At 44.0% G+C, this 22,547-nt stretch overlaps 1 long non-coding RNA gene across 1 annotated transcript in view; it reads right to left on the bottom strand.

Annotated features, from left to right (window-relative positions):
* Positions 1-1,626: 1,626 nt before the first annotated feature.
* Positions 1,627-22,547, bottom strand: part of LOC132570007 (uncharacterized) — a 54,513-nt gene continuing 33,592 nt past the window's right edge. Inside the window, exon 2 of the long non-coding RNA XR_009555304.1 lies at positions 1,627-2,402. This is a non-coding gene — a long non-coding RNA (uncharacterized LOC132570007). The remainder of the gene's footprint in view (positions 2,403-22,547) is intronic.

The following is a 22,547-nucleotide window of genomic DNA, read 5'->3' as shown; positions in this document are numbered from 1 at the left end:
AACAACCACCAGGCTAAAAGGAAAGTGATTTAAATATTTATACCTTGCCTTTTCTCATGGCTCAAAGCAGCTTAGAAATCACAATTGAAAACATACAAAATTAATATAAGGTTAGGCTGAGAGAGTGGCTGGTCTACAATGTCTCAGTGACCTCCAACAGAAGACTGAGGATTCAAACCTGGGTTGCCCAGATGCTAGCCCAAGGCTGCTCACAACATTTCAGATGTGGCAGCAGAAATCTGTATCTAGAGTCTCTGAAATCCGCAACTTTTATGATTTTTGCCAATTATACAGCTTTGTCACATGTTTTATTCATAGAATCATAGAGTTGGAAGGGACCTCCAGGGTCATCTAGTCCAACCCCCTGCACAATGCAGGAAACTCACAAATACCTTCCCCTAAATTCACAGGATATTCATTGCTGCTGTATTCTTCTTGTATTTATTTTTATTTTATTTCATAGATTTATAGGCTGCTGTTTCCCATAGTGGGCTTAGGGTGGCTTCCAACTCGTTAAAACAATCAAATTAATTTAAAACAACTGAAACAGTTAAAACAGTTTAAAATTAAAACAATTATGTCATAACTCACAATTCGGTAGGGTGGCAAAGATGGTATTAACAGATCAATTAGGCTTGCTTGTCCCAATCTAGTCTTCTATACAAGTGATACAGATAATTTACTGTGAAATGAATTTACTCAGCCAGCTCCGACCGAATTACTTCCCAGAAACTAACAGCATGCAAGTGAGAGAAATTTGTTTCCCCTCCTTTCCATCTCTTTGAATTATTTTAAGGAGAATGGCCTCTTTGGTGTACCAAATATGGTCTTCAGGATGCCATTCACAGGTGGATCCCCTGTACCCAAACCCCATTGCTTCTCTCTTTCTACTAGTCCTCCAAAACCTGTGGTAATTCTGGGAAGCTCCCATCCCATGGAACAGGCTCCCTGATGGAGGGGGGGGGGGGCGGAGAGGTACCATCTCTAGAAGGTTTTAGGAGGCACTGCAAATCAATTTGGTTTTCTATGGTTTGCAGTGAAGGGATTCTTCAGGGTTTTATTGTACCACAGAGCTATAAATATTTTAATAAATAAATAATTTTTTAACAAGAATTCTTTTGCTGTTAGAAGTTTCAGGTGCTAAGCCAGTAACAATTTAGGTACTTCTTCTTGGTTCCAATGTGAAGTTTCAAATGCACACAGACACTGAGCTGCATTTACTAGATTAGCAAATTAAAGATGAGCAGCATGAGATTAATAATGCATGTTTTATTCATTTTATCAGTTATCTACATCATCTCCCTAAATGCTTCAGGGAAAATACATTTCATTCAAAGCAAAAGCCAAAGAACACCTTGCCTTCGGGTGTTCATGTTCAACACGTTGCGTGTCAAACAACAAAGCAGACATTATACGGTACATTAGATGCAAATCCACGTGCATTTAACATCTCCCACCTTCTTTGCACATGGTGAAACATATGTGTTTTTTTTTCTCTTTGGTGGCAAGTGCATTCCACGCACAGGTGCTGTTAATTATTATTATTATTTAATTGATCTCCCCATCCCAGCCATAGCCGGGCTCTGGGCGATGTACCACAATAGATAAAACAATCAATAAATCAGATTTTCAGAAGCAATTTTAGTCTCAATGGTGTCTTATTCAATCACTGCAGGTCTAAATTTCAGATTTCAGAATTCAAATATCAGATACTGGATGCTACATTGGGGTGGAGGGACTCTTGGAGGGTACTGAGGAGAGAGGTGCCAGCATAGCAACCATCACTGTCCTTGGGTAAAAGCCTGGCAGAACATCTCTGCCTTAGATGCCTTATGAAACTGTAGAAGATCTCGCAGGGCCTTGGTATCTACAGGCAGAGCATTCCACCAGGTCAGGGTCAGGATTGAAGAAGTCCTGGCCCTTGCTGAGGACAACCCGACCTCTTCAGAGCCAGGGATCATCACAATCATTTGCAACGGGATTGCCTAGTTCAGTTGTGAAGAATTCCTACAGTGCAACAGTGCACTGTCTGACCGTGTGCAGATATAGCATAGGTTTCTAGGGCAAACACCAACCACAGATCGCCAGTTCAGTTATAATGGCAAAAAGATTTGTTGCAGAAGTGAGACAAACATATTACCCTGCCATTCATGCATCCAGCCACAGTTGTGTCTGAACTAAGCCAGAACACATGCCAAGAAATCACAACTGCAAATACAGATGGTAAGCTGAATCCAAGGACACCAACCTGTCTCTTGACTGTAGACTGAGTTCAGGAAATACAGTTGTGCTGCTACCAAGAGACAGCAGAGAGTTGGGCTCCTCCACATTCTTTTACAATTCACCGTGAAGAACTGGTCACCTTAAGCGGGAAAGAGGATCATCTTTTACGCAGCCAGACTCTAAAAATAAAAAGAAGAAAAGGGAAAAAATGTATATTTCCAAATAGTAACATTTTATTGGTTTAACATGGATATTCCTTGCTTTCTCCTACCCAGGATTCAGCACTATCAGCTCATATTTCCAAGAAGCCTACCAAACCCCCAGAATCAACACTCACATATTTGTGGATAGGACAATGAAGCAGATGTATATTCTAGGTCAGGGATATACAAAGCTTTTGTCCCAGGTGCCAAAAATAAATGTATCTGTGAAGATACTGATGCGCCAGCAAACAAAAACATGTACAAACTTAAGTAAACAGCAGCTTAGTCAGTAATTGCATTGTACTGGAAGAGTAATGATGTTCCAACTAGAGACCAATGGTACTAGAAAATCTGGGAGCATATCTTTATGGATAAAATTTCTGAAAATATTCATATGTCACATCATATCATGTTCCAACTAGATTTTTGGAGCAATGGTCACCCTTCTTAGATTATGCAATGGAATCTGAATCACCTGCCAGAGAGCCAGTATGGCATAGTGGTTAAGTGTGTGTGCTCTTGTCTGGGAGAACTGGGTTTGATTCCCCACTCCTCCACTTGCACCTGCTGGAATGGCCTTGGGTCAGCCATAGCTCTTGTTGGAGTTGTCCTTGAAAAGGAACCTGCTGTTAGAGCCCTCTCAGTCCCACCCACCTCGCAGGGTGTCTTTATAAAAAAATAAATAGTAAAGGGATAGTCAAAGCTGGAGTTCATCAGTGGAAGGTTGATGTGGGTGCAGCCCATTCCTCCCCCTCATTTCCCTGTAGGCCAGATTGAAGCCTAAGAAACATCTTAAGAGAGGGATAGTGTCTGAGAGTGGGAAAAGCAGACTGATCTTCCATATGGCAGAGGTTGTCCTTGAAAGGGCAGCTGCTGTGAGAGTCCTCTCAGCCCCAGCTACCTCACAGGGTGTCTGTTGTGGGGGAGAAAGATAAAGGAGATTGTGAGCTGCTCTGAGACTCTGAGATTTGGAGTGGAGGGCGGGATATAAATCCAATACTTTCTTCTTCTGCACTAGCTATTCCAAAGTGATATGATTTTTTTTGCATTATTTTAATAATACTGCATGCTGGATTTAAGAATGAAGAATCTAAATAAATCTGGTTGCTGCTGCTTATATTTTAAGAAATAAGTCTTGTACTTTGTTATTGTTATGGACTTTGAAATATTGTTTTGTATCGTAGTGCTTTGAAAATTTAAAATAAAGAGTTCCAAAAAACAACAAAGACCTTGAACAGTACAAAGAAAAATGGGTGGGGGGGATCAGACATCAAATGCTAACACCTCAGCCTGAGATCCTAGATATCCACTACCAGTCTGAGTAGACAATGCTGACTTAGATGGACCAAAGGGCTGATTCAACATAAGGCAGCTTCATGCATTCACATCACACCCACCCCAGTAGATAGTTATAGCAGACATACATTTGACGATGGCTCACACTGCAAATGTGACAAAAGCATGTCAGTTCTGAACAGGCATGAAACTGAAGGAAACCATCTGCTGGACAGCAACTACAAAAGGGGGGGATAGAAAAGAGAAAGGGGGGAAAGGGCTCTCTTGGGGATATGAATAGCAGGCAGCATGGGTGTCTCCCAGAAACCCACCTAGTTTTCCTGAAAAATATGTCAAAAGCATTCTTTTTAAAAGATTTTTTCCCCACAACAAAAGTTCTACTAGGGAAACTCCAAAACTGCATGCAGCGACCAATGGATTATAGTTGGGCTGCTGCCATGCAAGAGTTCATACCAGGATATAGATCAGCTTATATCTTATTTTTCTTTTAAATTCCTGTATCTTTCTACTCCACAGTCAGCCTTCTGCACTTTTGCTCTTATGTTTCAATCACAGCGCAGTCAACCAAACTCACCCAACCAGATGGTCAAGTTTCTGCAGCCGTCACAGTTTCTGCAGAACTTTTCAACTGCTACTTCAAGAGTGGAGTGGCACTGACAGAAGGAGGAAGAAGGACCTCCTCTTCCTTCTCACTCCATCCCCCCTACCAGCAGGACCTCAGGAATACTCTCCAGACTCCAAAGGGCCCGTGGAAGGGAGGGAGAACATGGGAGGGGAAATCAGCCTTCATGTTTGGTTGGGTATCAGCTGCAGATGAAGAGCAGCACAATTTACTCATTTAAAAATTTGTAGGCTTTTATCCCCCACAGAATCAACAATTTTTAACTATTTTATAGGTGGCCTGCTGTATCTGACTTGTGGCCTATCTAGTCCACCATCTTGTATCACACAGTGGCCTAATCAGTTATTCTTGGAGCTGCCAGCATCCAGGCAGCACCACTGATCTCTAGCAGACCTAAGATCAGTTCCCCTGGAGAAAATGGCTGCTTTGGAGGATTGACTCTACGACATTATATCCTGCTGAAGTCCCTCACCTCCTCAAACACTGCCCTCCGTGGGCTCAATCCCTCAAATCTCCAAGTATGTCCCAATTAGGGTTACCGAACTCCAGCTGGGGGCAAGGGATCCCCTGGTTTGGAGGCCCTCCCCTACTTTAGGGTTATCAGAAGGGGGGAAGTTGAATGTCTTCTAGGCACTCCATTATACCTTATGGAGACCGGTCCCCATAGGGTTAATGGAGAATTGACCTATGGGTATCTGGGGCTCTGGCAAGCTGTTTTTGAGGTAGAGGCGCCAAATTTTCAGCATAGCATCTGGTGTCTCTCCTCAAAAAACTCACTGAGTTTCAAAATGATTGGACCAGGGCATCCAATTCTATGAGCCCCAAAAGAAGATGTCCCCATCCTCCATTATTTCTGATGAAGGGAAGGCATTTAAAGAAGATGATATTGGATTTATATCCTGCCCTATACTCTGAATCTCAGAGTCTCACAGCAGTCACAATCTCTTTTACCTCCCCCACCCCACAACAGATACCCTGTGAGGTAGGTGGGGCTGAGAGAGCTCTCACAGCAGCTGCCCTTTCAAGGACAACTCCTAGGAGAGCTATGGCTGACCCAAGGCCATTCCAGCAGGTGCAAGTGGAGAAGTGGGGAATCAAACTCAGTTCTCCCAGATAAGAGTCTGCGCACTTAACCAGTACACCAAACTGGCTCTCACAGTCCCTTTAAATGTAATGGCCAGATCTCCCTTCAGAGTTCAGTCGTGCTTGTCACAACCTTGGTCCTGGCTCCACCCCCAAAGTCTCCTGGCTGCACCCTCAAAGTCCCCAGATATTTCCTGAGTTGGACCTAGCAACCCTATTCCCAACCCAAAGCTAGCAGCCCTGAAGGTTATTCTGAAGGGCCTGCAACAGGGTAGTCATGTTGCTCTGAAGCAGCAGAACAAAGTTTGAATCCAGTGGCACCTTTGAGACCAAGAAAGCCTTATATACCTTATATCCTTATATCCAAGGTATATACCTTATATCCAAGGTATAAGCTTTCATGTGCATACACACTTCTTCAGAATCATACCTTGAATAAAGTTTTCTTGGTCTCAAAGGTGCCACTGGACTCAGTCAAAGGGAATGACCGGTCTCCATTTGGCCAGTTCCCTCAAGATGCTTGAGAAATATGGCAGATATGCTGCTAACAGATTTCCTGCTGGTTTGTCTCACCTTCTGGTCACCAGGCTTTAGAAACTTTAAAAAAGTGGGTTGATTTAAGATTGAAATGGCTAGTACTTATCTGTGTTGACAAGCAGCTTTCTTTGAGGCTTGTAGTAGATGGTGAGACCTGGTAAGATACATGGACTTTTGCTTGCAAGATTGTGCTACAGTGCATTATATTTGGTTTCTTCTAGACAAAATCTATATTCTTTTTGACCATACGGCCAGCAAAGACAGCGCATTGTAGCCCTCTCTTTTGAACCAACATTTCTTTGCAATTAGCTGAGCCAACCTTTGGCTTTCTGAAGTCAACTCAGCACAGGAGAAACATGATATTTTAAGAACCACAGCCATAAAAGGCCAGTTATTTGGCAATAACTGGTCTTTTAATAACTCTGGAATAAGAATTCCCACTTTGGCAGCATTTAGTTTTTAACCTGCTGTAAATATTCCAATAGGAAAAGACTCCGGTGAACTTTCTTTCTTTAAACAACATCCTCTTTCCTCACAGGCTGCAGAAAGTTTTGAGAAAACTAGCAGGGCTTGATATCAATCACCATTATCTTTATCACAACTTGGTAAAATGTGGTTTGGATCCTATTACTGTTAGGTAGATCTGTAGCTGGTTGACAGATCACACTCAAAGAGTGATAGTTAATGGTTCCTAGTCCTCTAGGAAAAGGAGTGACAAGTGGAGTGCCTCAAGGGTCTGTCCTGGGACCCGTTTTGTTTAACATCTTTATAAATTATTTGGATGAAGGAATAGAGAGAATGCTTATTAAATCTGCATATGATGCTAAATTGGAATGGATAGTAAATATAGTAGAAGACAGAGTCAGGATACAGGATGATCTTGACAGGTTGGAAAACTGGACTAAAAAATAATGAATTTTTATGGGGATAAATGTGAAGTTCTGCTTTTAGGTAGGAGATATCAAATGCATAATTATAGGATGGGGGAGAATTTTGTCAGCAGAAGCTTGTCTGAAAAGGATCTATTCTAGGGGACTTAGACCATACACTGAACATGAGTCAGAAGTGTGATGCAATAGCTTAAAAGGCAAATGTGATTTTGAGCTGCCTAGATCATGCAAAGTGATGGTATCACTTTACTCTGCTCTGGTTATGCCTCACTCAGAATACTACATTCAGTTTGGAGCATCACAATTTAATAACAATATAGACAAACTGGAATGTGTCCAGAGAAAGGAAATGAAGATGAACATAAGAACATAAGAGAAGCCATGTTGGATCAGGCCAACGGCCCATCAAGTCCAACCCTCTGTGTCACACAGTGGCAAAAAATGTTATATACACACATACACTGTGGCTAATAGCCACTGATGGACCTGTGCTCCATATTTTTATCTAAACCCCTCTTGAAGGTGGCTTGAAGATGGTTAGGGGTCTGGAGACCAAGTCCTATGAGGAATGGCTGAAGGAGCTGGGTATGTTTAGTCTGGAGAGGAGACAATGGAGAGTTGATATGATCACCATCTTCAAGTACTTGAAAGCCTGTATATAGAGGATGGTGCAGAGTTGTTTTCCATTGCCCCAGAAGGTTGGACTAGAACCAATGGGTTAAAATTAAATCAATCAAGAGAGTTTTAGCTAAATGTTAGGAAGAACTTCCTGACAGTTAGAGCAGTTCTTCAATTAAACAGGCTTCCTCGGGAGGTGGTGGGCTCTCCTTCTTTGGAGGTTTTTAAGCAGAGTCTAGATGGCCCTCTGACAGCAATGCTGATTCTGTGAACTTAGGCAGATCATGAGAGGGAAAGCAGGAAGGGTGGCATCAGTGCTTAGTTCTAGTGGCCCTTTCTTACATGCCCAGGGAAATGCTGATCACCACTTTGGGGTCAGGAAGCAACATTCTCCAGGCCAGTTTGGCCAAGGATCCTGAGGGGGGGGGTAATTATCTTCTGGGCATGGAGTATTGGTCACTGAAACTGGGGGGGGGGGGATTTTCTGAATTTCCTGCATTTTGCAGGGGGTTGGACTAGATGACCTTGAAGGTCCCTTCCAACTCTATGATTCTATAATTCTATTGCAGAACATGTAAAGCTGCCTTCTACTGAATCAGACCATTGGCCTTTCAGGGCCAATATTGTTTACTGTGACCAGCAACAGCTGTGCAAAGTTGAAGTATTTCACATCACCTAACGCTTTTAGCAGGAGATACCAGGGACTGAACTTAGGACCTTTAACATGCAAAACAGATGCTCTGTCCCTAGAATCATAGAGTTGGAAGGGACCTCCAGGGTCATCTAGTCCAACCCCCTGCACAATGCAGGAAACCCACAAATACCTACCCCAAATTCACAGGATCTTCATCTCTGTCAGATGGCCATCTAGCCTCTGTTTAAAAACCTCCAAGGAAGAAGAGCCCACCACCTCCCAAGGAAGCCTGTTCCACTGAGGAATCGCTCTAATGGTCAGGAAGTTCTTCCTAATGTTGAGCCGGAAACTCTTTTGATTTAATTTCAACCCATTGATTCTGGTCCTACCTTCTGGGGCCACAGAAAACAATTCCACACCATCATCTATATGACAGCCCTTCAAGTCTTGAAGGATCCTGGGGGGTGGTAATTATCTTCTGGGCATGGAGTATTGGTAATTGAAACTGGGGGGGGGCGGTTCTGAATTTCCTGCATTTTGAAGATGGGACTTGAAGATGGTGATAATTTCACCTCTCAGCTGCCTCCTCTCCAGGCTAAACATCCCCAGCTCCTTCAACCTTTCCTCATAGGACTTGGTCTCCAGACCCCTCACCATCTTCACTGCCCTCCTCTGGATCCGTTCCAGCTTGTCTATATCCTTCTTAAAATTTGGTGCCCTGAGCCATAACCCTTCCCCACACACACACACACAAAAGCCAAAAGGCAATACAAGAAAGCGTGTACTCTGTTGTATATTTCAGGAGATCCCTGTGGTATTCACCCTCTTCAACTGTGGTCCTGCCTAATTGTCTAGATAATGCAGTTCCACTCCTATCAAAAGGATCTTTAATAGAGAAGGTTGTTGGCATCAGTATGCATAATAATGACTCACAACATACTATATTTTAAGATGCTGTGCTAAATGGACCCTTAATACAATCCAGCAGGACTCTTCTTAGACAATTATACATTAATGAGAACATGAATATATACAACTCACAACCATAGGGACAAAACACAACTGGATATCAAAACACAACTGGATCTCATAATCTCATAGATCAAATAGACCCACCAAAAACGGCAAACAAAAGCAGCAAATATTCTGGGCCTGGAGCTGATGTCACAGGAGGGAGGGGAGGTATTTGTGAATTTCCTGCATTGTGCACGGGTTTGGACTAATGACCCTGTAGACCCCTTCCAACCCTATTATTCTATGAAATGAACCTCTAGATTTTCCCTAAAAAGGTACAGTGCTTTAACACAAAGTGCCAGAAACAGCAATGCACAAAATTTGACTTTTGTCTTCCTTACTAGAGTGAAGTTTTAGTATTTCTAAATCCAGTACCCCCTTGTAGATTAATGAACATTGTGGTATGGTCCTTTTGGGGGCCCAGACACATGATAAAACCTCAGAGTTGGATTCCATCCGGTCTACTTAATCTCACCCAGCTCTCCTTCTCATCATAGTCTGCCATCTTACGTGGCTTTTTTGTTTGTGGCTCCTGTGACCCCTAGCATTGCTTTCCTCTTTTGCAGATGGAAAAGCTGGTTAGGACCCAGTCTTTAGTCGTTAAGGTGCCACAGGACTCTTGGGGCGTTTTCGCACTGACCTTCAAGTAGCGCGACCACCCTCTTCACAACGGAGGATCTGCCCGGATTTCGCACAAGAAGCGCCGGCGCACCCAAAAGAGCCGGCTACTTCCGTCGCAAAACCCGCTCAAACGGAAACCGCCAAGAAGCAGGAAAACGTTTGAGCGGGTTTCGCGACGGAAGTAGCCGGCTCTTTTGGGTGCGCCGGCGCTTCTTGTGCGAAATCCGGGCAGATCCTCCGTTGTGAAGAGGGTGGTCGCGTTACTTGAAGGTCAGTGCGAAAACGCCCCTGGTTTTGCTGTGCTGGCTTAACTTGGCTAAGAGATTTCTTATCAATATTAAATCACATCCATGTGCCAAGACTCAATCAAACCACCTATATAAGTTTTTATCTATTTGAACAATTGGGTTTACACATATAAGATTCTGTTTACCAGCCAAAATCTGTGTGCCTAAGGTCAACATTAAGAGCCCCGTGGCGCAGAGTGGTAAAGCTGCAGTACTGCAGTCTGAACTCTCTGCTCACGACCTGAGTTCGATCCCTGGTTTCAGGTAGCAAGCTCAAGGTTGACTCAGCCTTCCATCCTTCCGAGGTCAGTAAAATAGAGTACCCAGCTTGCTGGGGGGAAAGTGTAGATGACTGGGAAAGACAATGACAAACCACCCTGTAAAAAGTCTGCTGTAAAAACATTGTGAAAGCAACGTCACCCCAGAGTTGGAAATGACTGGTGCTTGCACAGGGGACTACCTTTCCCTTTTTAAGGTCAACATTAACCCCACTTGTTTAGAAAATTTTATGCCACCATTTGTCTAAGGCAGGGGTGTCAAACTCATTTGTTATGAGGGCCGGATCTGACATAAATGAGACCTTGTTGGGCCAGGATTGTAGTGCCGGGCCATGTGTGTACCTATTTAAGATTAGGTAGCAGTGATATAAAGTTTTTAAAGGACACAGACAAACACAACTAAAGATTTTTTAAAAAAACTTAAAACATTAGCGCTCATTCATTTCAAAGGTGCTTTCTTTGTATTTCTCCCATGGGATCCAGGGAACTGCGCAAAGGAAGCTCTAGTTCTTTCCCTCCCACTTCAGGGGATGAGGAGGAGGAATCTCAACCAATGGCGAAAATCGAGGTTTTGCTCTGTAGCTCCTGTGCGACTAAGCAAGCCTTGCAAAGCAAGTCGAGATGCAGGAGGAAGCAAGAGAGAGGGAGAAAGAAGAGACAAAAGCCACTTGCTCGGGGGTCTGATTCGGCCCCCGGGTCCAGATTCGGCCCCCGGGTCCAGATTCGGCCCCCGGACCACATGTTTGACACCCCCGGTCAGTGTTCCCTCTAAACTGCAGAGTCTTGTGAACAAAAATTCTACTTTGTGAGGTACTGACTTTCAAGTTGTGAGCTATGGCACAAATTATTGCGTTCTGAGGCCATTTTTTCTGAGCTAAGACAAAAAGGTGTGAGCTGGAGGTTAAAAATCTGTGAGCTAGGTCATGCTAACTCAGCTTAGAGGGAACACTGCCCCTGGTCTAAGGAGTTCAGAGTGAAAGGCCCCATTTCCCTTCCACCATTTTATCCCCACAGCTTCGTGAGGTAGGTAAGGTTGAAAGTGCATGACTAGCCCAAGCTCAGTCATCAAGCTTCATGGCACAGCGAGGATTTGAACTCAGATCTCCCTGACCCAAATCCAGAACCCTGATATTACACCACACTTGGTACTTTTTTGAGAGAGAGCCAAGAAAGAGTCAATTCATATGTGGCAATACATGAACACAACCCTATCAACTTACCTTAAATCAGTCTCTCAAAGTCAGAAGAATTAGGTTTTGAAAATGCTCTGCTGCCATAGAGTTTTGCTGCCAAGTCCTCCCCAAAAGGCCAGTCCCAGAGGACTCTCTTGCCTCACTCCACAATGTCAAGACAAGTAGCTATGTTAGCACAGTGATGATAGATGAGGGAAGGTTGACAGGCAAAAGGAGAAGCAAGTACAGTTGGCCAATCAGCCGTTTTCCTACAAACAAGGAAGGCTTGCCCCAAGGCAGCAGAACAGCCCATTTACAGTCAAGGTATTTAACTTCTCACTCTCTGTGTAAAGTAACCCTTCAGTTTAGCACCTAAAATGACATCACACCTTCTGTAATTTTTATAACCAGCGGAAGGAGGGGTGGTAATTTTTTTTAAAAAAAATTCTTTATCTCCACTTGCCCCATGGGCATAACTAATAGTGTGCAATTACAATCCGCCATCCCTCCAAGTGGTGTATTTTACAATTTGCTGAGGTACAGACAAGATTAGGCAAGAGAGAAATAAATCTCATTATGCATGTGTCTGTAACAGGTTGTAAGAGGCATAACTTCGATCGGATTTAAGTCAAATGGCCCCAGTACGAGGACATGTTAGAACAAGAGGCCGGCTCAGCTAGAAATGGAAACCAGGGTGGGGGAAAACCATTCAAACAAATAGCGATCTGTGTTACTGTTTGTTTTTCAAAGCACTTGCCTACACAAAACCTTCACCAGAAGCCTGGCTTGAAATTCAACTCGTTGGCTTGGCCGCCTTTAAAAAACACTTTCAGCGGCTCAGCTAAAAGCTTGGCAAAACTATTCATGCTCGTAACATTTATCTGTTTTTTAATACCCTGTTTTTCTCTCCAACAGGGACCCAAAGTGGCTTGTAACATCATTGCCCCCTTCCTCCATTTTGTCCCCACAAGAGCCCTGTGAAGTGAGTTAGTCTGAGAATGCATGACTGACCCAAGGTCACCCAGCAAGCTTCCATGGAAGAATGGGGATCTGAATGCGGGTCTCCCAGATCCTAGTCAGACACCACATGTTTTCCACACCAACCATTCTGGCAAAGACCCTTTATAACCACCTTGCTTACACCTATGTATGCCAGTTATGTCCCATGCAGGTCATAAATGAAGCATCACGAGATCAACCACTTCAGGCTGCCAGTGCTTTTGGGGCTGGGGGTCATGCTTTTAAATATTGTTGCACACTTTAAAAAAAAGTCAAAAAGCATCATACAAAAAGCATCATAGAAGCTCATCTCAACTTTTTCCTCTGATATAAGATGGTGATGATATTGGATTTATATCCCACCCTATACTCTAAATCTCAGAGTCTTAGAGCGGCTTATAATCTCCTTTACCTCCCCCCTCACAACAGACACCCTGTGAGGTAGGTGGGGCTAAGAGAGCTCTCACAGAAGCTGCCCTTTCAAGGACAACTCTGCGAGAGTTAAGGCTGACCCAAGGCCATTCCAGCAGGTGCAAGTGGAGGAGTGGAGAATCAAACCCGGTTCTCCCAGATAAGAGTCCGTGCACTTAACCACTAACTACACCAAACTGGCTTGGTTTTTACTCTACTACGGAATTTTTGTTAATGTAAATATTATATAGTGGGTTCTATGCATTGATAAGTCGAAGGATAAGTGATAACAAGCTCTTTATTAGGTACAGCATAGTGGATGGCTTCACTACAAGGCTGAGGACTAGGCCAGCAGGGTCAAACTCATATACATCCCTGAGTTCCCGTGCAAGCATGTTATTGGGTCATTCAAATCGGCAGGGGCTTGTGATTAGTCCAGGGCGGCAGGGATTTGGATCCTGCAGCCCATTGTTCCAAAGTCCCCAAGCTCAGTCCGTATGGCTCCAATGAGCCAGGCAGGAATACCCAAAGTCTTCACTTGAGTCCACATACGTAACAGTAAAGCTAAAGTCAGAAGTTCCCTGGTCCATGCTCCACTTTACTCTCTTGCATGTCTGTCACTTTTTTTTAAGTATTTAAATAAAGGCAGAGATGAGACTCACAGGCTGTTTCAGGTACACAAAGAAAGTTGCCTGATACTGGATCAGACCCATGGTCTACCACGGTTAATACCATCTACTCAGATTGGCAGCAGCTCTCAAGGGTCTCAAGCTGAGGTTTTTCACAACAGAATCCTCTCTGCTGCTCGCCCGACAACATGTGATCTGGACCCTTGCCCCTCTTGGCTGATTAAATCTTGCCAGAGGGAGCTTAGATGTCCTTTGAGGGACATCATAAACAGATCCCTCCTAGAGGGGCATTTTCCAACACCTCTGAAAGAGGCTTTGGTCCGCCCTCTCTTGAAAAAAGTTACAGCAGACCCGGCCGAATTGGCGAACTACCGACCGGTGTCCAATTTACCGTTTCTAGGTAAAATTATTGAGAGGGCTGTGGCGTTGCAGCTACAGAGGTTTCTGGATGACGCTTCCATCCTAGACCCATGCCAGTCTGGTTTCCGGCCGGGCCATGGGACAGAGACGGTGCTGGTCGCCTTGGTGGATGACCTCCAGCGGCAACTGGATCGAGGCGGCGTTGCGGTGCTGATGCTGTTAGATCTGTCGGCTGCATTTGACACAGTCGACCATCGGCTACTAACGCGCCGCCTCGCCGACATTGGGGTTGAGGGGTTGGCCTTGCAATGGCTTTCCTCCTTTCTCCTGGGTCGGGGACAGAGGGTGGCTATTGGGGGTGAACGGTCCCGGAGGCGCACACTGGATTGTGGGGTGCCTCAGGGAGCAGTTCTCTCCTCGATGTTGTTCAACATCTATATGCGCCCCCTTGCCCAGATTGCCCGGCGGTTTGGGCTGGGTTGCCATCAATATGCAGATGACACCCAGCTCTATCTACTAATGGACGGCTGGCCCGACTCCGCCCCAGGGAATCTCGACCGGGCTTTACAGGCTGTTGCGACATGGCTTAGGCTGAGTGGGCTGAAGCTGAATCCAGCGAAGACAGAGGTCCTTTGTGTGGGTCGCGGCGCCCTGGGAAGGGAAATAGCTCTCCCGGCCTTCGGTGGCGCGCCATTGAAAGCAGCGCGCCAGGTAAAGAGCCTGGGTGTTTTACTGGAGCCTTCATTATCGATGGAGGCCCAGATAGCAGCCACTGCCAAGTCAGCATTCTTCCATCTGAAGCGGGCGAGGCAGCTGGCCCCTTTCCTTGAGCGCCGGGACCTCGCAACAGTGATCCATGCAACGGTCACCTCAAGATTGGACTACTGTAACGCCCTCTACTTGGGGCTACCTCTGTGCCAGACTCGGAAACTGCAGCTAGTGCAGAACGCAGCGGCCAGGCTGTTGTTGGGACTCCCGAAATGGGAACATATACAGCCGGGGCTGCGTGAACTGCACTGGCTGCCGATCATATACCGGGTCCAGTACAAAGTGTTGGTCATTACCTTTAAAGCCTTATATGGCCGAGGACCCACCTACCGCCCGAGGACCCACCCCATATGAACCCCAGAGAGCACTGAGGTCAACCGGGAAAAATCTAATGACTATCCCTGGGCCGAGAGAGATTAGATATCACAAGACCAGAGCACGGGCCTTCTCAATAGCAGCCGCCGCCCTTTGGAACCAACTCCCTGAGGAGGTGCGGGCCCTGCGGAACCTTGACCAGTTCCGCAGGGCCTGCAAGACCTCCCTTTTTAGACTTGCACATTCGGACTGCTAGAGAGGACCGTAAATCAAGGATCCGCCAAATGCGGTTTAAAGATCTATACCGCACTGCTGGTACTAGCAGAACTAGCGTCAATTTCCATCAGTACTGGCAGATGAAGTTATTAACTATATCAATTGTATTGACTGGTTTTTAAAATTGTTAAGTTCAATGTTTTATAATGTTTTATATTGTTAAATTTAACTGTTTTGATTATTATTGTATGTTTTTATGAAATGTTGTCAGCCGCCCTGAGCCTGCCAAGGTGGGGAGGGCGGGATAAAAATAAAATATTATTATTATTATTATCATCATCATCATCACCACCACCTACTGCTTGGTCCTTTTCAATTGGAGGTGCTGGGAACTGAACCCGGGACCTTCTGCATGTAAAGCAGAGGCTCTTCCACTGAGTCACAGCCCCTCCTCCTCAGTACAGATGTTCACATTGCTTAGTCCATCAAAAGTGCACATCTTGCTCCTCCTCCCGGTTTCCCCTTGCCTTTCTTCTCTCTGCCTTGGGTTCATGCTTCCCCTCCCTATCTCTTCTTCTGCTCTTAGATGAGTATTTCCCTCACCTTTCCAAGTCTTTGCAACTGAAGCTCAATCCAGACATGACTGAGATGCTATCAGCAAACGGAGAAGCTGCTCAGGGACTCTAAAGCCTAACTGTCTTGAGCTCCCCCTTAAAGGACACTCCGCCATTTGTAAACCCAGTTCCAACCACAGGCTCCAAATGTGGTTCGGCGGCATCCACTACAGTTAGTTTCAGAGGTATCTGACTAAATTCATTTCCGTGGCATCAGATGAAGACTCTCAAAAGCTCATATCCCGCAAAGCTTCTTAACTACTACTGAACTCAAATCAACACAGTTAATGAACATGGTGGTACAGAATCCTGATGAAACGCTAACCACAGTTAAGCAAGCCTGCATGGTGGTCCATGTGCCTAGCCGAAGTTAAGCATTCAGACAGTCTTACATCAGCACTGGGATACTGTGCCAGATAACAGATGGAACATTAGATCCTGCAGCCCCTGACTAGAAACTAGGGTGGCAAAAGGATTTCTCAAGTTAGTCAACTCCACTGGAACTCTTGGTTCAAGCAGGTTCTTTTAAACTCAGTGACAAAATCACGACTGCCAAAACATGTTCAAGTCACAGATGAACTTTGAGAGGAAAAAAATCCAGATGTTAAATGTCAACATCGAGGGCCTGCTTTTTTCAGTGTTTGGAGATAAAACAGGAATTCTGCCCCCCGGCCCCTGCCCAAGCATTCACCGCTGCTGACCCAATAACCAACCATTCTTTCATCACACTGAGGAACAAAAGACTGGCTAATATTTAGATAACTATTGTAAATGAGAAGACAAATAAGAGTTGCCAACAACATCCCATGATTTGGAAAGTTCAGGTTTAAAGGAAAATACATTGTAGTAAGCTTTGGGTTTTCATCATTCCTTTTTCTCCTCTCCTCAAAACCAAATAACTGTTTATACAATGGTTAACATTATAATCCACTGAAAAAGGGCCTAACACCAAATATAGCAGGAGTTAAAAAGGGGGCACCTGAAAAAAATACGGCAGAACAGCTAAACATAGATGGGGGAGGGCTTAGGGAGGGGTACATGGGGGTCCTCAAAATATTAAAGAATCCTAAATAGACCTGAAAATAGACTAGAAATCCTGTTCACTTTGAAAATCGCACATCATCAAGCTACCTTATACTGAATTAGACCCCTGGCCCATCAAGATCCTGTCTACTATAACTGGCAGTGGCTCTCCAGGGTCTCAGGTGAAGTCTTTCACCTACTGCCTGGTCCTTTTTACTGGAGATGCTGGGGACTGAACCTGGGACCTTCTGCATGTCAAGCAGGTACTTCACTGCTGAGCCACAGCCCCTCCTCTCACCTGGCTTATGAAATTTCAACAGATACTGCTCAACAGGGCTTTTTTGTAGCAGGAACTCCTTTGCATATAAGGCCACACCCCTCTTATGTAACCAATTCTTCAAGAGTTTACAAGGCTCTTATTCCAGGGCCTACTGTAAGCTCTTGGAGGATTGGCTATATAAAGGGCCAAACAAGGAAAGGAGTTCCTGCTACAACAAAGCCCTGCTGCCCAGTAACATCCAGCCTGAGAATGAAAATCATGTCAGGCTGCTAGATGTTTTCATCCTGTTTTCATGCTCTAGCTGTGTTTTTAACAGTTTGTTAGTTTTAACAGTTTTATGCTGTTTTAATTATTCCATCATGTTTTACATCAAAAGCTGCCTTGAACTGGTTCTCCAGAGAGGCAGCATATATGTTTTCTAAATAAACATTTCAATCTGTCTTTATAGTCAAAAGAAACAGAAGCCAGCTTAGTAAAACAGCAGAATCCTGAGCTCAGAGGTTTCCCATATTGTTAAACCTGTGCTTGTTGTGGTGTGAGTGAAATTCAGAGTTTACAGTCGTCACCAAGAACACGGGATTGGACAGGAAACATATCTGCATAAAATATGCAGGCTCTGCTAAGACTATGATGCAGGTATCACCACAACAGCATCCCTCAACATGCTCAGCTTCATGTGGCTCATAGCCAGAGTATCTGCTTGGAATGCGAAGGTCCTAGGTTCAATCCCCCAGCATTCCCGCTTAAAAGTGCCAGGGAAGAGGTGACGCAAAAGACCTCAATTTAAGACCCTGGAGAGCTGCTTCCAGTCTCAGTGACAATTCTGATTCAGTATAAGACAGTTTCATGTGTTCAAAATGTATTATAACCATATTTTGGAGGCAATGTCACAGTTCTAAGGAAAATGCATGATGATTCCCTCCTTTAGTTCTTACTCATGCATTTTTTTTGAAAGCTACCAACAGGGTAAATAGGGAAAGGAGAATGATAAGAGAAAGAGGCAACAAGAAGCTACACATAGCCTACAATTCCAGTGCGGGGGGGGGGGGGCACAAAAAACCTTATGATCTTTGCAAAATCTCTGCAAACCCAGATGGATTAGGCAACAGAAGTTACATTTTTTTAGTATCTTTGTTTTCTTCTTAGGATCACTAGCATGTTGCATTCCACAGGGAGATAACTAGGGAGCTGTGTACAATAATATTTATAAAAGGCTACAGCAGACAGACTCCTAAAAGGAAAAAGGGAGGAATGTACAAAACCCACTTCTTGAGGAAGAGAGGGACACGAACAGCTGTTTAGATGGGGCAAACTGTCTGGTACATGTACCACAAGCCAAAGCCACCAGTTCCTCTCACCACTGCACAATGAAAGAATCTGCTTGCAGTGAACCCATCAAACTTTTTTCAGAGAGCAACTCTGAGCAGAATGTCTGGTGCCTCAGCCCCAGTACTCATGCCTGGAAACACCACCTGCCTTCCTCTGCCAAAGCATTCAGCTGCAAACAGTCAAGTACATCCCACATGCCAAAATGTATATTAAAAATCTGCAATCCAATCATGGAGAAACTATTATTGGCTTTTCCCAAAGAGCCTAACAAAAGGCAGAAGTAACCGAAGACATTTTGTGAGGGGTGCTTAAGAAGATTTGAGGAGGCCTCCGTTGACTATCAACAACAATACAGTTAGGGCCACAGAAATAACTTTTCAATTAGAAAAGCCCTACGTGGAAAGGTTGAAGAAGCTGGGCATGTTTAGCCTGGAGAGGAGATGACTGAGGGATGATATGATCACCATCTTCAAGTACTTGTTGGCATATGTAAGATGGTGTGGAGTTGTATTCTGTTGCCCCAGAAGGTCAGGCCAGGACAAACAGGCTGAAATTATTAGAAGAGTTTTTGACGAAACATTAGGAAGAACTTCGTGACAGAGCAGTTCCTCAGTGAAACAGGCTTTCTTGGGAGGTGGTGGGCTCTTTGTCTTTGGAGGTTTTTAAACAGAGGTTGCTAGCAATGCTGATTCTGTGAACTTAGGCAAACCATGAGGAGGAGGGCAAGAAGGCTTGCATTAGCATTTACGTTCTCATGGCCCTTTCTTACACATCCAGGGCAATGCCAACCACCACTTTGGGGTCAGGAAGCAATTTTCTTCAGGCCAGTTTGGCCAGGAACCCTGGAAGGGGTTTGCCATCTTCTGGGCATAGAGCAGATGTCACTGGATGTGTTTGTGGGGGGGAGGTATTTGTGAATTTCCTGCATTGTTGCAGGGGGTTGGACTAGATGACCCTGGCAGTCCCTTCCAACTCAATTATTCTAAGAATGTGAACACATATACAAGCACATGAAACTGCTTTCTATTGAAGCAGATCACCACTCTATCAAGGTCAGTAGTGTTTACGATTACTCAGGCAGAGGAGGGTTGCATTTGGGGAGCATAAGAGGGGCCTTAGCTGGGCCATAGAACCCACCTTCCAAAGCAGCCATTTCCTCCAGGGGAACTGATCTTGGTCTCTTGGAGATCACTTGTAATAATGAGAGGTCTCTAGGTGCTACCTGGAGGTTGGCAGCCCTTGGTAGAAATCTTTCACATCACTTGCTACCTGGTCACTGTTTAACTAGAAAAACTAGGGATTAAACTTTGGGACATTCTGCATGCAATGCATATGTTGTACTATTGAGTCCCCCATGCTTTTTTTCCTGAATCTCTGAAGTGCCAAAAGGGTCTCAAAACACCTATACAATGGCTATGAATAATACAGCAGAAGGAAGATGTTGGGGGAAAGCAGAGCGCCCAATCATAAAGTGCAAGAAAAAGAATAAATAACTCTGTTGATGATACAGGTATGAGAAATGAAAATGGCAAAATGAAAAGCCCACCACCCAACAGCAACTCCAATTCTGACCAGACTAGTGAAATTATACCTTAAGTATGGGTGCCAAAAGCTTAGATTTTGGTGCATGTGTTACAGACAATAGAGGTGGTCATTATTATGAATGCTTCAATCAATGGCAAAAATTCTCCCAAAATGTATTTAAATTGCTTTAATGATGACAAACTATTCTGGCACTGCATGGCTTTTCTTTTCATATGCAATTTTCAGTTGTAACTCACACGTTTTATTTATTATGACAATAACTGTTGACAATAAACTGTGGATTTGCCAAGGGCAGCTCTTTGTCACAGATGACAATTCAAAAGCTCACCCTGCCCTCCCATCAGTTTCTTCTATGCATGAGATGAGTTCATTGTATGTGCTTGGGGAACAGCAGGTGAAGACAGGAACAACATTTCAAGTTTGGTGGAAATGATTTTACTGTATAGAGAAAGAAGAACACACACGCCTCTAAGAAGAGGCTGATCAGCACAACTCATATGGAATCTAGAAAACAGTGGCTTTGGTCAGTTCCTATCGACTAGTATCCAGAAATCACCAATGCCATCCCCGTAACAGCTTCAAAAAAATTATTTTTTATTTAACAACAAAGTGGATAGCATGTCCTAAACATGAGGGGATGAAGCAAGACTGAGGTGTATGACAATCTACTTGAGAGCCAGTTTGGTATAGTGGTTAAGTGCACGGACTTTTATCTGGGAGAACCAGGTTTGATTCCCCACTCCTCCACTTGCACCTGCTGGAAAGACCTTGGGTCAGCCATAGCTTTCGCAGGAGTTGTCCTTGAAAGGGCAGCTGCTGTAAGAACTTTCTTAGCCCCACCTACCTCACAGGGTATCTGTTGAGGGGAGGGAAGGTAAAGAAGATTGTGAGCGCTTTGAGACTCTGAGATTCAAAGTACAGGGTGGGATATAAATCCAATATCTTCTTCTTGTCAATCCAGTATTAGTACATCTAAAACCCATGATGCAAAGCAGGGCTCATACCACAGGCAAACTATTCTTACAAGAATAATCCCAAACAGAGCTACATCCCTATGCTTAGAACAGCAGAAGGCACCTTAGAACAGCACTGTTAGGAATAGCACATCTGCCTTAACCACAAAAGACAAAAACATGTGATCCCTTTTATTTAAGGCTGGTCAAAATAATACAAAACATTACGTTGGATGTTAAAAAAAACCCCAAAAAGACCCCCAGGACAATCTTTCCAGTCATAATCTTAAAACCTCCATCTGCGTCCTGGGTGTGGTGGCTGATACCAAGTCATGCCCTTGGAATACACATGGATCAAGAAGCAAAAAAATTGGAAGCCATCCAGTTGAAAATGAACCTGCCTATAGCTGGTCAAACATCAATCTTATACCAGATGGAATGCTTAAGTCCCTTGAAAGACCAACAGTCCTTATACTAACATATCAGTCCTTCTATGAACAATATTGGACAAAATAAGCAGGCAGCTATGCTGGTCCATAGCAAAATCCAAAAAAACCAAAGCCACATGCAGCCTTTGTATTAAGACCAACTACAATAACACAAATGATTGACAGCAATGAAGATCCTATGAATTTAGGGGGAGGTATTTGTGAGTTTCCTGCATTGTGCATGGGGCTAGACTAGATGACCCTGGAGGCCCCTTCCAACTCTGATTCTAAGTTTCAAGTTCTCCAGAAGTCTTCATTGGGAGATTTGTCCTTTGAATTCTGGTTCTTGTCATCAGTCTGAATTTACTAACAAAGCAGCCTTTCTTATACTTTCCCCAATATTTCACTGTCAGATTTCACCAACAAAAGACAGAATACAGCATGACCAGGACTCAGATGTAAACAAGCGTATAAGTGTTTGCAATTCAAAATAAAGACACGATCTTGAAAGGCTGACCAAATATGCATCACTATTACATGATCTTGGAAGGAGGTGAATACTTAATTGTAATTTATAAGTGGGTGGTAAGTATCTGGGACCAGGGAAACTAACGGATCCTTCCACAAAACACTGAGCAGAAAAGAGGGGAAAGATTGGAGAAGGTAAATTCTTATGTTAATACATGTGCTGGCATGTGAGTGTATAAATATATACAAATACTTATTGTTTGGGGGGAAGAGGAAAGCACTCAAGAGAAGCAAGTATCATATTACACATCCTGTTATTATTGCCAATATAAAAAGCTTCCAAAAATTCCCCCTAATTACATGCCAGAAGAAGTGTACATTTCTGGGAAACAGCAGCAAATTGCCAATTTGCCTGACAGTAAAGATAAAAGATGAAGAAAGAAGATGAACTTATTTTCTTAAGAGCAAGCTCCGCTGACCTACAGCTTTCAGCCCCCAACTTCTCTATCACATCAATTTAGTTCTTGCTCTAAATTATCATAGGGACAAGACAATTCCCTTATCTTTTATTCACAAGACTGTGTTATTTCAGAACAAATGTCAGTGTTAAAGAGGTGGAAAGAGAGTAGAAATTTTCCTTTCCATCTAGATTTAGGATTTGCTTCCCCTCTTTTGCAATAAGACAGAATTCAAGAGACAGCCATCCAGTGGGAGGTGCTCTGGACCATCAA

Source organism: Heteronotia binoei, chromosome 4 (assembly GCF_032191835.1).
Source record: "Heteronotia binoei isolate CCM8104 ecotype False Entrance Well chromosome 4, APGP_CSIRO_Hbin_v1, whole genome shotgun sequence".
NCBI lineage: Eukaryota > Metazoa > Chordata > Lepidosauria > Squamata > Gekkonidae > Heteronotia > Heteronotia binoei.
The sequence above is the reverse complement of the archived record's forward strand: the minus strand, read 5'-3'. Positions and strand labels throughout refer to the sequence as shown.